Source organism: Hyperolius riggenbachi, chromosome 8, assembly GCF_040937935.1.
Source record: "Hyperolius riggenbachi isolate aHypRig1 chromosome 8, aHypRig1.pri, whole genome shotgun sequence".
Classification (NCBI taxonomy): domain Eukaryota; kingdom Metazoa; phylum Chordata; class Amphibia; order Anura; family Hyperoliidae; genus Hyperolius; species Hyperolius riggenbachi.
In genome coordinates this window covers 89,556,800-89,571,729 of record NC_090653.1, presented here as the reverse complement: position 1 = coordinate 89,571,729, position 14,930 = coordinate 89,556,800, and the positions used below count along the sequence as shown (strand labels likewise).

General features: G+C 43.1%; 18 non-coding genes across 18 annotated transcripts; 9 read left to right on the top strand and 9 right to left on the bottom strand.

Annotated features, from left to right (window-relative positions):
* Positions 1 to 960: 960 nt before the first annotated feature.
* Positions 961 to 1,070, bottom strand: TRNAL-CAA (transfer RNA leucine (anticodon CAA)). The gene is made up of 2 exons: positions 1,033 to 1,070; positions 961 to 1,006 (listed from the first exon to the last, which is right to left on the bottom strand). It is a non-coding gene; the product is annotated as a tRNA-Leu (tRNA).
* A 279-nt stretch (positions 1,071 to 1,349) lies between these two features.
* Positions 1,350 to 1,422, top strand: TRNAR-UCG (transfer RNA arginine (anticodon UCG)). Its single transcript has one exon. It is a non-coding gene; the product is annotated as a tRNA-Arg (tRNA).
* Positions 1,423 to 2,575: 1,153 nt separating this feature from the next.
* Positions 2,576 to 2,685, bottom strand: TRNAL-CAA (transfer RNA leucine (anticodon CAA)). The gene is made up of 2 exons: positions 2,648 to 2,685; positions 2,576 to 2,621 (listed from the first exon to the last, which is right to left on the bottom strand). It is a non-coding gene; the product is annotated as a tRNA-Leu (tRNA).
* Positions 2,686 to 2,962: 277 nt separating this feature from the next.
* TRNAR-UCG (transfer RNA arginine (anticodon UCG)) lies at positions 2,963 to 3,035 on the top strand. The gene has a single exon. It is a non-coding gene; the product is annotated as a tRNA-Arg (tRNA).
* Positions 3,036 to 4,188: 1,153 nt separating this feature from the next.
* On the bottom strand, positions 4,189 to 4,298 carry TRNAL-CAA (transfer RNA leucine (anticodon CAA)). The gene is made up of 2 exons: positions 4,261 to 4,298; positions 4,189 to 4,234 (listed from the first exon to the last, which is right to left on the bottom strand). It is a non-coding gene; the product is annotated as a tRNA-Leu (tRNA).
* Positions 4,299 to 4,575: 277 nt separating this feature from the next.
* Positions 4,576 to 4,648, top strand: TRNAR-UCG (transfer RNA arginine (anticodon UCG)). Its single transcript has one exon. It is a non-coding gene; the product is annotated as a tRNA-Arg (tRNA).
* A 1,154-nt stretch (positions 4,649 to 5,802) lies between these two features.
* Positions 5,803 to 5,912, bottom strand: TRNAL-CAA (transfer RNA leucine (anticodon CAA)). Its single transcript has 2 exons — positions 5,875 to 5,912; positions 5,803 to 5,848 (listed from the first exon to the last, which is right to left on the bottom strand). It is a non-coding gene; the product is annotated as a tRNA-Leu (tRNA).
* Positions 5,913 to 6,191: 279 nt separating this feature from the next.
* On the top strand, positions 6,192 to 6,264 carry TRNAR-UCG (transfer RNA arginine (anticodon UCG)). The gene has a single exon. It is a non-coding gene; the product is annotated as a tRNA-Arg (tRNA).
* Positions 6,265 to 7,417: 1,153 nt separating this feature from the next.
* On the bottom strand, positions 7,418 to 7,527 carry TRNAL-CAA (transfer RNA leucine (anticodon CAA)). Its single transcript has 2 exons — positions 7,490 to 7,527; positions 7,418 to 7,463 (listed from the first exon to the last, which is right to left on the bottom strand). It is a non-coding gene; the product is annotated as a tRNA-Leu (tRNA).
* A 277-nt stretch (positions 7,528 to 7,804) lies between these two features.
* Positions 7,805 to 7,877, top strand: TRNAR-UCG (transfer RNA arginine (anticodon UCG)). The gene has a single exon. It is a non-coding gene; the product is annotated as a tRNA-Arg (tRNA).
* A 1,153-nt stretch (positions 7,878 to 9,030) lies between these two features.
* TRNAL-CAA (transfer RNA leucine (anticodon CAA)) lies at positions 9,031 to 9,140 on the bottom strand. Its single transcript has 2 exons — positions 9,103 to 9,140; positions 9,031 to 9,076 (listed from the first exon to the last, which is right to left on the bottom strand). It is a non-coding gene; the product is annotated as a tRNA-Leu (tRNA).
* Positions 9,141 to 9,417: 277 nt separating this feature from the next.
* On the top strand, positions 9,418 to 9,490 carry TRNAR-UCG (transfer RNA arginine (anticodon UCG)). The gene has a single exon. It is a non-coding gene; the product is annotated as a tRNA-Arg (tRNA).
* Positions 9,491 to 10,643: 1,153 nt separating this feature from the next.
* TRNAL-CAA (transfer RNA leucine (anticodon CAA)) lies at positions 10,644 to 10,753 on the bottom strand. The gene is made up of 2 exons: positions 10,716 to 10,753; positions 10,644 to 10,689 (listed from the first exon to the last, which is right to left on the bottom strand). It is a non-coding gene; the product is annotated as a tRNA-Leu (tRNA).
* A 277-nt stretch (positions 10,754 to 11,030) lies between these two features.
* TRNAR-UCG (transfer RNA arginine (anticodon UCG)) lies at positions 11,031 to 11,103 on the top strand. Its single transcript has one exon. It is a non-coding gene; the product is annotated as a tRNA-Arg (tRNA).
* A 1,154-nt stretch (positions 11,104 to 12,257) lies between these two features.
* Positions 12,258 to 12,367, bottom strand: TRNAL-CAA (transfer RNA leucine (anticodon CAA)). Its single transcript has 2 exons — positions 12,330 to 12,367; positions 12,258 to 12,303 (listed from the first exon to the last, which is right to left on the bottom strand). It is a non-coding gene; the product is annotated as a tRNA-Leu (tRNA).
* Positions 12,368 to 12,644: 277 nt separating this feature from the next.
* TRNAQ-UUG (transfer RNA glutamine (anticodon UUG)) lies at positions 12,645 to 12,717 on the top strand. The gene has a single exon. It is a non-coding gene; the product is annotated as a tRNA-Gln (tRNA).
* A 1,154-nt stretch (positions 12,718 to 13,871) lies between these two features.
* TRNAL-CAA (transfer RNA leucine (anticodon CAA)) lies at positions 13,872 to 13,981 on the bottom strand. The gene is made up of 2 exons: positions 13,944 to 13,981; positions 13,872 to 13,917 (listed from the first exon to the last, which is right to left on the bottom strand). It is a non-coding gene; the product is annotated as a tRNA-Leu (tRNA).
* Positions 13,982 to 14,258: 277 nt separating this feature from the next.
* TRNAQ-UUG (transfer RNA glutamine (anticodon UUG)) lies at positions 14,259 to 14,331 on the top strand. The gene has a single exon. It is a non-coding gene; the product is annotated as a tRNA-Gln (tRNA).
* Positions 14,332 to 14,930: the final 599 nt, after the last annotated feature.

The following is a 14,930-nucleotide window of genomic DNA, read 5'->3' as shown; positions in this document are numbered from 1 at the left end:
CAACTTGTGCAAGTCCCAGCAAAGTTTTTACACCAACCTCAAATAAACACTGCTAGTCCACACTGGGATTCTAACCTTTGCCTTACTTTGAACCCAATACCCTGATGGACCTGGGAAGAGACTCTAAGTAAACTATATGACCCAGGGTTCAAACATTCATGGTGGCATCTCCCTTTCTGCTAAGCATTTTGTTTACTAACAGGAGAAAATTAATTTCCTATATGATTTAGGAAATCCTTGTCTGCAATTCTGCTGTAAGCCAGACTTTTACAAAGGTGCAGACACAGCATGTCAAGTGGCACGATGCGATTCCTTCTTGTTGCAAGCTCAACAATTTCAAAAGGTTGCCTCGGTTCCCAATTTATATGAAGAGTTCTTGCCTGAAATTTGGAAAGTATGTCTGTCATTTCCTCTGAAAAGATATGATCCACACCGCAAATGGAACACTGCAATTGGTTTTCTTGCAACCTGAACTCTTTTCAAGGAAGGGTCCGTTGAAATTTCAACAAATGAGTCTTGTCAGAAGAGGGAATAACCCCACCTCTTTCACCAAAGGTCAGAACATACAGGGAAGACCTGTAAGTTATTGCCAAAACCTATCTCCTGAGTTCGGTCTCCTTACATATTTGTCACTTTACCTGTACACTAACCTTTTAAGATTTAGCAAAACAAATTGCCTCCAAAGCTTCTGATCCTGATGAAGTGAACTAGAAGAGAAGATGAGCTAACCCATATGACTGTAGGTGTGCCAAAGGGGATGGAATTTGTCAGTTTGTAAAACGTGTGTTAGAAAGCTTGTAGAAAAAAGTCGGCCTTGTTCCTTTTCTGCGAGATTTTCCAAAAGTCCATGTGAGGTTGCTGTTGAGAAGGCCCTTTGAAGAGCCTAGTAAATGAAAAGACCCAAGAGCTTGTTTTGGCAGGCCTGACCAATGTGCCATGATGGACAAAGTGAAAAAGCTCTGTCAGAAGTGGAATTTGAACCCACGCCTCCATTCGGAGACCAGAAGGCCCATGAGAAGGGAAGAGAAGCCTCTTGAGTCTGGCGCCTTAGACCACTCGGCCATCCTGACAAGCGGTGTACTATGAACCCATGCAGCTGGCACAATGACTATACTTAACAGAGAAGAGACAACCACAAACTTAGCCTAGAAAACTTCATGAACACTGCAAGGCATGTTTTTTTTTTTCTGAAAACACTCATCAAACTGCCATTTTGGATCACTGCAATACCTTAGACAGCAATGTCATGTGCCTGCTCTAACAAATGAAATCCTTTGTGCTCCTTGAGCGTCTTTTCCTATGCGGTGGCTGTTTCCAGTGGAAAATGGTTTCTTCATAAAGAGGCATGAGACCGCGTGGCCTAATGGATAAGGCGTCTGACTTCGGATCAGAAGATTGAGGGTTCGAGTCCCTTCGTGGTCGTTGAGCTCTGTTCTTGTCACTTCTGTAGAGTATTTGCTCCTCTTGTTGTAAATGTCCTCGGAGACTTTGCAAAAGCCTGTGCTTCCTCACTCATGCTTATCATTCAATCCCTGCCCTTGACTGTTTACAGCTACAAAGGTGGCTGCTTTTGCTGAGCTTTCACCACAATGTCAATGACGCTAACTCTTTTCTTACAACTTGTGCAAGTCCCAGCAAAGTTTTTACATCAACCTCAAATAAACACTGCTAGTCCACACTGGGATTCTAACCTTTGCCTTACTTTGAACCCAATACCCTGATGGACCTGGGAAGAGACTCTAAGTAAACTATATGACCCAGGGTTCAAACATTCATGGTGGCATCTCCCTTTCTGCTAAGCATTTTGTTTACTAACAGGAGAAAATTAATTTCCTATATGATTTAGGAAATCCTTGTCTGCAATTCTGCTGTAAGCCAGACTTTTACAAAGGTGCAGACACAGCATGTCAAGTGGCACGATGCGATTCCTTCTTGTTGCAAGCTCAACAATTTCAAAAGGTTGCCTCGGTTCCCAATTTATATGAAGAGTTCTTGCCTGAAATTTGGAAAGTATGTCTGTCATTTCCTCTGAAAAGATATGATCCACACCGCAAATGGAACACTGCAATTGGTTTTCTTGCAACCTGAACTCTTTTCAAGGAAGGGTCCGTTGAAATTTCAACAAATGAGTCTTGTCAGAAGAGGGAATAACCCCACCTCTTTCACCAAAGGTCAGAACATACAGGGAAGACCTGTAAGTTATTGCCAAAACCTATCTCCTGAGTTCGGTCTCCTTACATATTTGTCACTTTACCTGTACACTAACCTTTTAAGATTTAGCAAAACAAATTGCCTCCAAAGCTTCTGATCCTGATGAAGTGAACTAGAAGAGAAGATGAGCTAACCCATATGACTGTAGGTGTGCCAAGGGGGATGGAATTTGTCAGTTTGTAAAACGTGTGTTAGAAAGCTTGTAGAAAAAAGTCGGCCTTGTTCCTTTTCTGCGAGATTTTCAAAAAGTCCATGTGAGGTTGCTGTTGAGAAGGCCCTTTGAAGAGCCTAGTAAATGAAAAGACCCAAGAGCTTGTTTTGGCAGGCCTGACCAATGTGCCATGATGGACAAAGTGAAAAGCTCTGTCAGAAGTGGGATTTGAACCCACGCCTCCATTCAGAGACCAGAAGACCCATGAGAAGGGAAGAGAAGCCTCTTGAGTCTGGCGCCTTAGACCACTCGGCCATCCTGACAAGCGGTGTACTATGTACCCATGCAGCTGGCACAATGACTATACTTAACAGAGAAGAGACAACCACAAACTTAGCCTAGAAGACTTCATGAACACTGCAAGGCATGTTTTTTTCTCTGAAAACACTCATCAAACTGCCATTTTGGATCACTGCAATACCTTAGACAGCAATGTCATGTGCCTGCTCTAACAAATGAAATCCTTTGTGCTCCTTGAGCGTCTTTTCCTATGCGGTGGCTGTTTCCAGTGGAAAATGGTTTCTTCATAAAGAGGCATGAGACCGCGTGGCCTAATGGATAAGGCGTCTGACTTCGGATCAGAAGATTGAGGGTTCGAGTCCATTCGTGGTCGTTGAGCTCTGTTCTTGTCACTTCTGTAGAGTATTTGCTCCTCTTGTTGTAAATGTCCTCGGAGACTTTGCAAAAGCCTGTGCTTCCTCACTCATGCTTATCATTCAATCCCTGCCCTTGACTGTTTACAGCTACAAAGGTTGCTGCTTTTGCTGAGCTTTCACCACAATGTCAATGACGCTAACTCTTTTCTTACAACTTGTGCAAGTCCCAGCAAAGTTTTTACATCAACCTCAAATAAACACTGCTAGTCCACACTGGGATTCTAACCTTTGCCTTACTTTGAACCCAATACCCTGATGGACCTGGGAAGAGACTCTAAGTAAACTATATGACCCAGGGTTTAAACATTCATGGTGGCATCTCCCTTTCTGCTAAGCATTTTGTTTACTAACAGGAGAAAATTAATTTCCTATATGATTTAGGAAATCCTTGTCTGCAATTCTGCTGTAAGCCAGACTTTTACAAAGGTGCAGACACAGCATGTCAAGTGGCACGATGCGATTCCTTCTTGTTGCAAGCTCAACAATTTCAAAAGGTTGCCTCGGTTCCCAATTTATATGAAGAGTTCTTGCCTGAAATTTGGAAAGTATGTCTGTCATTTCCTCTGAAAAGATATGATCCACACCGCAAATGGAACACTGCAATTAGTTTTCTTGCAACCTGAACTCTTTTCAAGGAAGGGTCCGTTGAAATTTCAACAAATGAGTCTTGTCAGAAGAGGGAATAACCCCACCTCTTTCACCAAAGGTCAGAACATACAGGGAAGACCTGTAAGTTATTGCCAAAACCTATCTCCTGAGTTCGGTCTCCTTACATATTTGTCACTTTACCTGTACACTAACCTTTTAAGATTTAGCAAAACAAATTGCCTCCAAAGCTTCTGATCCTGATGAAGTGAACTAGAAGAGAAGATGAGCTAACCCATATGACTGTAGGTGTGCCAAAGGGGATGGAATTTGTCAGTTTGTAAAACGTGTGTTAGAAAGCTTGTAGAAAAAAGTCGGCCTTGTTCCTTTTCTGCGAGATTTTCAAAAAGTCCATGTGAGGTTGCTGTTGAGAAGGCCCTTTGAAGAGCCTAGTAAATGAAAAGACCCAAGAGCTTGTTTTGGCAGGCCTGACCAATGTGCCATGATGGACAAAGTGAAAAGCTCTGTCAGAAGTGGGATTTGAACCCATGCCTCCATTCAGAGACCAGAAGGCCCATGAGAAGGGAAGAGGAGCCTCTTGAGTCTGGCGCCTTAGACCACTCGGCCATCCTGACAAGCAGTGTACTATGTACCCATGCAGCTGGCACAATGACTATACTTAACAGAGAAGAGACAACCACAAACTTAGCCTAGAAGACTTCATGAACACTGCAAGGCATGTTTTTTTCTCTGAAAACACTCATCAAACTGCCATTTTGGATCACTGCAATACCTTAGACAGCAATGTCATGTGCCTGCTCTAACAAATGAAATCCTTTGTGCTCCTTGAGCGTCTTTTCCTATGCGGTGGCTGTTTCCAGTGGAAAATGGTTTCTTCATAAAGAGGCATGAGACCGCGTGGCCTAATGGATAAGGCGTCTGACTTCGGATCAGAAGATTGAGGGTTCGAGTCCCTTCGTGGTCGTTGAGCTCTGTTCTTGTCACTTCTGTAGAGTATTTGCTCCTCTTGTTGTAAATGTCCTCGGAGACTTTGCAAAAGCCTGTGCTTCCTCACTCATGCTTATCATTCAATCCCTGCCCTTGACTGTTTACAGCTACAAAGGTGGCTGCTTTTGCTGAGCTTTCACCACAATGTCAATGACGCTAACTCTTTTCTTACAACTTGTGCAAGTCCCAGCAAAGTTTTTACACCAACCTCAAATAAACACTGCTAGTCCACACTGGGATTCTAACCTTTGCCTTACTTTGAACCCAATACCCTGATGGACCTGGGAAGAGACTCTAAGTAAACTATATGACCCAGGGTTCAAACATTCATGGTGGCATCTCCCTTTCTGCTAAGCATTTTGTTTACTAACAGGAGAAAATTAATTTCCTATATGATTTAGGAAATCCTTGTCTGCAATTCTGCTGTAAGCCAGACTTTTACAAAGGTGCAGACACAGCATGTCAAGTGGCACGATGCGATTCCTTCTTGTTGCAAGCTCAACAATTTCAAAAGGTTGCCTCGGTTCCCAATTTATATGAAGAGTTCTTGCCTGAAATTTGGAAAGTATGTCTGTCATTTCCTCTGAAAAGATATGATCCACACCGCAAATGGAACACTGCAATTGGTTTTCTTGCAACCTGAACTCTTTTCAAGGAAGGGTCCGTTGAAATTTCAACAAATGAGTCTTGTCAGAAGAGGGAATAACCCCACCTCTTTCACCAAAGGTCAGAACATACAGGGAAGACCTGTAAGTTATTGCCAAAACCTATCTCCTGAGTTCGGTCTCCTTACATATTTGTCACTTTACCTGTACACTAACCTTTTAAGATTTAGCAAAACAAATTGCCTCCAAAGCTTCTGATCCTGATGAAGTGAACTAGAAGAGAAGATGAGCTAACCCATATGACTGTAGGTGTGCCAAAGGGGATGGAATTTGTCAGTTTGTAAAACGTGTGTTAGAAAGCTTGTAGAAAAAAGTCGGCCTTGTTCCTTTTCTGCGAGATTTTCCAAAAGTCCATGTGAGGTTGCTGTTGAGAAGGCCCTTTGAAGAGCCTAGTAAATGAAAAGACCCAAGAGCTTGTTTTGGCAGGCCTGACCAATGTGCCATGATGGACAAAGTGAAAAAGCTCTGTCAGAAGTGGAATTTGAACCCACGCCTCCATTCGGAGACCAGAAGGCCCATGAGAAGGGAAGAGAAGCCTCTTGAGTCTGGCGCCTTAGACCACTCGGCCATCCTGACAAGCGGTGTACTATGAACCCATGCAGCTGGCACAATGACTATACTTAACAGAGAAGAGACAACCACAAACTTAGCCTAGAAAACTTCATGAACACTGCAAGGCATGTTTTTTTTTTTCTGAAAACACTCATCAAACTGCCATTTTGGATCACTGCAATACCTTAGACAGCAATGTCATGTGCCTGCTCTAACAAATGAAATCCTTTGTGCTCCTTGAGCGTCTTTTCCTATGCGGTGGCTGTTTCCAGTGGAAAATGGTTTCTTCATAAAGAGGCATGAGACCGCGTGGCCTAATGGATAAGGCGTCTGACTTCGGATCAGAAGATTGAGGGTTCGAGTCCCTTCGTGGTCGTTGAGCTCTGTTCTTGTCACTTCTGTAGAGTATTTGCTCCTCTTGTTGTAAATGTCCTCGGAGACTTTGCAAAAGCCTGTGCTTCCTCACTCATGCTTATCATTCAATCCCTGCCCTTGACTGTTTACAGCTACAAAGGTGGCTGCTTTTGCTGAGCTTTCACCACAATGTCAATGACGCTAACTCTTTTCTTACAACTTGTGCAAGTCCCAGCAAAGTTTTTACATCAACCTCAAATAAACACTGCTAGTCCACACTGGGATTCTAACCTTTGCCTTACTTTGAACCCAATACCCTGATGGACCTGGGAAGAGACTCTAAGTAAACTATATGACCCAGGGTTCAAACATTCATGGTGGCATCTCCCTTTCTGCTAAGCATTTTGTTTACTAACAGGAGAAAATTAATTTCCTATATGATTTAGGAAATCCTTGTCTGCAATTCTGCTGTAAGCCAGACTTTTACAAAGGTGCAGACACAGCATGTCAAGTGGCACGATGCGATTCCTTCTTGTTGCAAGCTCAACAATTTCAAAAGGTTGCCTCGGTTCCCAATTTATATGAAGAGTTCTTGCCTGAAATTTGGAAAGTATGTCTGTCATTTCCTCTGAAAAGATATGATCCACACCGCAAATGGAACACTGCAATTGGTTTTCTTGCAACCTGAACTCTTTTCAAGGAAGGGTCCGTTGAAATTTCAACAAATGAGTCTTGTCAGAAGAGGGAATAACCCCACCTCTTTCACCAAAGGTCAGAACATACAGGGAAGACCTGTAAGTTATTGCCAAAACCTATCTCCTGAGTTCGGTCTCCTTACATATTTGTCACTTTACCTGTACACTACCCTTTTAAGATTTAGCAAAACAAATTGCCTCTAAAGCTTCTGATCCTGATGAAGTGAACTAGAAGAGAAGATGAGCTAACCCATATGACTGTAGGTGTGCCAAAGGGGATGGAATTTGTCAGTTTGTAAAACGTGTGTTAGAAAGCTTGTAGAAAAAAGTCGGCCTTGTTCCTTTTCTGCGAGATTTTCAAAAAGTCCATGTGAGGTTGCTGTTGAGAAGGCCCTTTGAAGAGCCTAGTAAATGAAAAGACCCAAGAGCTTGTTTTGGCAGGCCTGACCAATGTGCCATGATGGACAAAGTGAAAAGCTCTGTCAGAAGTGGGATTTGAACCCACGCCTCCATTCGGAGACCAGAAGGCCCATGAGAAGGGAAGAGAAGCCTCTTGAGTCTGGCGCCTTAGACCACTCGGCCATCCTGACAAGCGGTGTACTATGCACCCATGCAGCTGGCACAATGACTATACTTAACAGAGAAGAGACAACCACAAACTTAGCCTAGAAGACTTCATGAACACTGCAAGGCATGTTTTTTTCTCTGAAAACACTCATCAAACTGCCATTTTGGATCACTGCAATACCTTAGACAGCAATGTCATGTGCCTGCTCTAACAAATGAAATCCTTTGTGCTCCTTGAGCGTCTTTTCCTATGCGGTGGCTGTTTCCAGTGGAAAATGGTTTCTTCATAAAGAGGCATGAGACCGCGTGGCCTAATGGATAAGGCGTCTGACTTCGGATCAGAAGATTGAGGGTTCGAGTCCCTTCGTGGTCGTTGAGCTCTGTTCTTGTCACTTCTGTAGAGTATTTGCTCCTCTTGTTGTAAATGTCCTCGGAGACTTTGCAAAAGCCTGTGCTTCCTCACTCATGCTTATCATTCAATCCCTGCCCTTGACTGTTTACAGCTACAAAGGTGGCTGCTTTTGCTGAGCTTTCACCACAATGTCAATGACGCTAACTCTTTTCTTACAACTTGTGCAAGTCCCAGCAAAGTTTTTACATCAACCTCAAATAAACACTGCTAGTCCACACTGGGATTCTAACCTTACCTTACTTTGAACCCAATACCCTGATGGACCTTGGAAGAGACTGTAAGTAAACTATATGACCCAGGGGTCAAACATTCATGGTGGCATCTCCCTTTCTGCTAAGCATTTTGTTTACTAACATGAGAAAATTAATTTCCTATATGATTTAGGAAATCCTTGTCTGCAATTCTGCTGTAAGCCAGACTTTTACAAAGGTGCAGACACAGCATGTCAAGTAGCACGATGCGATTCCTTCTTGTTGCAAGCTCAACAATTTCAAAAGGTTGCCTCGGTTCCCAATTTATATGAAGAGTTCTTGCCTGAAATTTGGAAAGTATGTCTGTCATTTCCTCTGAAAAAATATGATCCACACCGCAAATGGAACACTGCAATTGGTTTTCTTGCAACCTGAACTCTTTTCAAGGAAGGGTCCGTTGAAATTTCAACAAATGAGTCTTGTCAGAAGAGGGAATAACCCCACCTCTTTCACCAAAGGTCAGAACATACAGGGAAGACCTGTAAGTTATTGCCAAAACCTATCTCCTGAGTTCGGTCTCCTTACATATTTGTCACTTTACCTGTACACTAACCTTTTAAGATTTAGCAAAACAAATTGCCTCCAAAGCTTCTGATCCTGATGAAGTGAACTAGAAGAGAAGATGAGCTAACCCATATGACTGTAGGTGTGCCAAAGGGGATGGAATTTGTCAGTTTGTAAAACGTGTGTTAGAAAGCTTGTAGAAAAAAGTCGGCCTTGTTCCTTTTCTGCGAGATTTTCCAAAAGTCCATGTGAGGTTGCTGTTGAGAAGGCCCTTTGAAGAGCCTAGTAAATGAAAAGACCCAAGAGCTTGTTTTGGCAGGCCTGACCAATGTGCCATGATGGACAAAGTGAAAAAGCTCTGTCAGAAGTGGGATTTGAACCCATGCCTCCATTCGGAGACCAGAAGGCCCATGAGAAGGGAAGAGAAGCCTCTTGAGTCTGGCGCCTTAGACCACTCGGCCATCCTGACAAGCGGTGTACTATGTACCCATGCAGCTGGCACAATGACTATACTTAACAGAGAAGAGACAACCACAAACTTAGCCTAGAAGACTTCATGAACACTGCAAGGCATGTTTTTTTCTCTGAAAACACTCATCAAACTGCCATTTTGGATCACTGCAATACCTTAGACAGCAATGTCATGTGCCTGCTCTAACAAATGAAATCCTTTGTGCTCCTTGAGCGTCTTTTCCTATGCGGTGGCTGTTTCCAGTGGAAAATGGTTTCTTCATAAAGAGGCATGAGACCGCGTGGCCTAATGGATAAGGCGTCTGACTTCGGATCAGAAGATTGAGGGTTCGAGTCCCTTCGTGGTCGTTGAGCTCTGTTCTTGTCACTTCTGTAGAGTATTTGCTCCTCTTGTTGTAAATGTCCTCGGAGACTTTGCAAAAGCCTGTGCTTCCTCACTCATGCTTATCATTCAATCCCTGCCCTTGACTGTTTACAGCTACAAAGGTGGCTGCTTTTGCTGAGCTTTCACCACAATGTCAATGACGCTAACTCTTTTCTTACAACTTGTGCAAGTCCCAGCAAAGTTTTTACATCAACCTCAAATAAACACTGCTAGTCCACACTGGGATTCTAACCTTACCTTACTTTGATCCCAATACCCTGATGGACCTTGGAAGAGACTGTAAGTAAACTATATGACCCAGGGGTCAAACATTCATGGTGGCATCTCCCTTTCTGCTAAGCATTTTGTTTACTAACATGAGAAAATTAATTTCCTATATGATTTAGGAAATCCTTGTCTGCAATTCTGCTGTAAGCCAGACTTTTACAAAGGTGCAGACACAGCATGTCAAGTAGCACGATGCGATTCCTTCTTGTTGCAAGCTCAACAATTTCAAAAGGTTGCCTCGGTTCCCAATTTATATGAAGAGTTCTTGCCTGAAATTTGGAAAGTATGTCTGTCATTTCCTCTGAAAAAATATGATCCACACCGCAAATGGAACACTGCAATTGGTTTTCTTGCAACCTGAACTCTTTTCAAGGAAGGGTCCGTTGAAATTTCAACAAATGAGTCTTGTCAGAAGAGGGAATAACCCCACCTCTTTCACCAAAGGTCAGAACATACAGGGAAGACCTGTAAGTTATTGCCAAAACCTATCTCCTGAGTTCGGTCTCCTTACATATTTGTCACTTTACCTGTACACTAACCTTTTAAGATTTAGCAAAACAAATTGCCTCCAAAGCTTCTGATCCTGATGAAGTGAACTAGAAGAGAAGATGAGCTAACCCATATGACTGTAGGTGTGCCAAAGGGGATGGAATTTGTCAGTTTGTAAAACGTGTGTTAGAAAGCTTGTAGAAAAAAGTCGGCCTTGTTCCTTTTCTGCGAGATTTTCCAAAAGTCCATGTGAGGTTGCTGTTGAGAAGGCCCTTTGAAGAGCCTAGTAAATGAAAAGACCCAAGAGCTTGTTTTGGCAGGCCTGACCAATGTGCCATGATGGACAAAGTGAAAAAGCTCTGTCAGAAGTGGGATTTGAACCCATGCCTGCATTCGGAGACCAGAAGGCCCATGAGAAGGGAAGAGAAGCCTCTTGAGTCTGGCGCCTTAGACCACTCGGCCATCCTGACAAGCGGTGTATTATGTACCCATGCAGCTGGCACAATGACTATACTTAACAGAGAAGAGACAACCACAAACTTAGCCTAGAAGACTTCATGAACACTGCAAGGCATGTTTTTTTCTCTGAAAACACTCATCAAACTGCCATTTTGGATCACTGCAATACCTTAGACAGCAATGTCATGTGCCTGCTCTAACAAATGAAATCCTTTGTGCTCCTTGAGCGTCTTTTCCTATGCGGTGGCTGTTTCCAGTGGAAAGTGGTTTCTTCATAAAGAGGCATGAGACCGCGTGGCCTAATGGATAAGGCGTCTGACTTCGGATCAGAAGATTGAGGGTTCGAGTCCCTTCGTGGTCGTTGAGCTCTGTTCTTGTCACTTCTGTAGAGTATTTGCTCCTCTTGTTGTAAATGTCCTCGGAGACTTTGCAAAAGCCTGTGCTTCCTCACTCATGCTTATCATTCAATCCCTGCCCTTGACTGTTTACAGCTACAAAGGTGGCTGCTTTTGCTGAGCTTTCACCACAATGTCAATGACGCTAACTCTTTTCTTACAACTTGTGCAAGTCCCAGCAAAGTTTTTACATCAACCTCAAATAAACACTGCTAGTCCACACTGGGATTCTAACCTTTGCCTTACTTTGAACCCAATACCCTGATGGACCTGGGAAGAGACTCTAAGTAAACTATATGACCCAGGGTTCAAACATTCATGGTGGCATCTCCCTTTCTGCTAAGCATTTTGTTTACTAACAGGAGAAAATTAATTTCCTATATGATTTAGGAAATCCTTGTCTGCAATTCTGCTGTAAGCCAGACTTTTACAAAGGTGCAGACACAGCATGTCAAGTGGCACGATGCGATTCCTTCTTGTTGCAAGCTCAACAATTTCAAAAGGTTGCCTCGGTTCCCAATTTATATGAAGAGTTCTTGCCTGAAATTTGGAAAGTATGTCTGTCATTTCCTCTGAAAAGATATGATCCACACCGCAAATGGAACACTGCAATTGGTTTTCTTGCAACCTGAACTCTTTTCAAGGAAGGGTCCGTTGAAATTTCAACAAATGAGTCTTGTCAGAAGAGGGAATAACCCCACCTCTTTCACCAAAGGTCAGAACATACAGGGAAGACCTGTAAGTTATTGCCAAAACCTATCTCCTGAGTTCGGTCTCCTTACATATTTGTCACTTTACCTGTACACTAACCTTTTAAGATTTAGCAAAACAAATTGCCTCCAAAGCTTCTGATCCTGATGAAGTGAACTAGAAGAGAAGATGAGCTAACCCATATGACTGTAGGTGTGCCAAAGGGGATGGAATTTGTCAGTTTGTAAAACGTGTGTTAGAAAGCTTGTAGAAAAAAGTCGGCCTTGTTCCTTTTCTGCGAGATTTTCCAAAAGTCCATGTGAGGTTGCTGTTGAGAAGGCCCTTTGAAGAGCCTAGTAAATGAAAAGACCCAAGAGCTTGTTTTGGCAGGCCTGACCAATGTGCCATGATGGACAAAGTGAAAAAGCTCTGTCAGAAGTGGGATTTGAACCCACGCCTCCATTCGGAGACCAGAAGGCCCATGAGAAGGGAAGAGAAGCCTCTTGAGTCTGGTGCCTTAGACCACTCGGCCATCCTGACAAGCGGTGTATTAGATGCCCATGCAGCTGGCACAATGACTATACTTAACAGAGAAGAGACAACCACAAACTTAGCCTAGAAGACTTCATGAACACTGCAAGGCATGTTTTTTTCTCTGAAAACACTCATCAAACTGCCATTTTGGATCACTGCAATACCTTAGACAGCAATGTCATGTGCCTGCTCTAACAAATGAAATCCTTTGTGCTCCTTGAGCGTCTTTTCCTATGCGGTGGCTGTTTCCAGTGGAAAATGGTTTCTTCATAAAGAGGCATGAGACTGCGTGGCCTAATGGATAAGGCGTCTGACTTTGGATCAGAAGTTTGAGGGTTCGAGTCCCTTCGTGGTCGTTGAGTTCTGTTCTTGTCACTTCTGTAGAGTATTTGCTCCTCTTGTTGTAAATGTCCTCGGAGACTTTGCAAAAGCCTGTGCTTCCTCACTCATGCTTATCATTCAATCCCTGCCCTTGACTGTTTACAGCTACAAAGGTGGCTGCTTTTGCTGAGCTTTCACCACAATGTCAATGACGCTAACTCTTTTCTTACAACTTGTGCAAGTCCCAGCAAAGTTTTTACATCAACCTCAAAAAAACACTGCTAGTCCACACTGGGATTCTAACCTTTGCCTTACTTTGAACCCAATACCCTGATGGACCTTGGAAGAGACTCTAAGTAAACTATATGACCCAGGGTTCAAACATTCATGGTGGCATCTCCCTTTCTGCTAAGCATTTTGTTTACTAACATGAGAAAATTAATTTCCTATATGATTTAGGAAATCCTTGTCTGCAATTCTGCTGTAAGCCAGACTTTTACAAAGGTGCAGACACAGCATGTCAAGTGGCACGATGCGATTCCTTCTTGTTGCAAGCTCAACAATTTCAAAAGGTTGCCTCGGTTCCCAATTTATATGAAGAGTTCTTGCCTGAAATTTGGAAAGTATGTCTGTCATTTCCTCTGAAAAGATATGATCCACACCGCAAATGGAACACTGCAATTGGTTTTCTTGCAACCTGAACTCTTTTCTAGGAAGGGTCCGTTGAAATTTCAACAAATGAGTCTTGTCAGAAGAGGGAATAACCCCACCTCTTTCACCAAAGGTCAGAACATACAGGGAAGACCTGTAAGTTATTGCCAAAACCTATCTCCTGAGTTCGGTCTCCTTACATATTTGTCACTTTACCTGTACACTAACCTTTTAAGATTTAGCAAAACAAATTGCCTCCAAAGCTTCTGATCCTGATGAAGTGAACTAGAAGAGAAGATGAGCTAACCCATATGACTGTAGGTGTGCCAAAGGGGATGGAATTTGTCAGTTTGTAAAACGTGTGTTAGAAAGCTTGTAGAAAAAAGTCGGCCTTGTTCCTTTTCTGCGAGATTTTCCAAAAGTCCATGTGAGGTTGCTGTTGAGAAGGCCCTTTGAAGAGCCTAGTAAATGAAAAGACCCAAGAGCTTGTTTTGGCAGGCCTGACCAATGTGCCATGATGGACAAAGTGAAAAAGCTCTGTCAGAAGTGGGATTTGAACCCACGACTCCATTCGGAGACCAGAAGGCCCATGAGAAGGGAAGAGAAGCCTCTTGAGTCTGGCGCCTTACACCACTCGGCCATCCTGACAAGCGGTGCACTATGTACCCATGCAGCTGGCACAATGACTATACTTAACAGAGAAGAGACAACCACAAACTTAGCCTAGAAGACTTCATGAACACTGCAAGGCATGTTTTTTTCTCTGAAAACACTCATCAAACTGCCATTTTGGATCACTGCAATACCTTAGACAGCAATGTCATGTGCCTGCTCTAACAAATGAAATCCTTTGTGCTCCTTGAGCGTCTTTTCCTATGCGGTGGCTGTTTCCAGTGGAAAATGGTTTCTTCATAAAGAGGCATGAGACTGCGTGGCCTAATGGATAAGGTGTCTGACTTTGGATCAGAAGATTGAGGGTTCGAGTCCCTTCGTGGTAGTTGAGTTCTGTTCTTGTCACTTCTGTAGAGTATTTGCTCCTCTTGTTGTAAATGTCCTCGGAGACTTTGCAAAAGCCTGTGCTTCCTCACTCATGCTTATCATTCAATCCCTGCCCTTGACTGTTTACAGCTACAAAGGTGGCTGCTTTTGCTGAGCTTTCACCACAATGTCAATGACGCTAACTCTTTTCTTACAACTTGTGCAAGTCCCAGCAAAGTTTTTACATCAACCTCAAATAAACACTGCTAGTCCACACTGGGATTCTAACCTTTGCCTTACTTTGAACCCAATACCCTGATGGACCTTGGAAGAGACTCTAAGTAAACTATATGACCCAGGGTTCAAACATTCATGGTGGCATCTCCCTTTCTGCTAAGCATTTTGTTTACTAACATGAGAAAATTAATTTCCTATATGATTTAGGAAATCCTTGTCTGCAATTCTGCTGTAAGCCAGACTTTTACAAAGGTGCAGACACAGCATGTCAAGTGGCACGATGCGATTCCTTCTTGTTGCAAGCTCAACAATTTCAAAAGGTTGCCTCGGTTCCCAATTTATATGAAGAGTTCTTGCCTGAAATTTGGAAAGTATGTCTGTC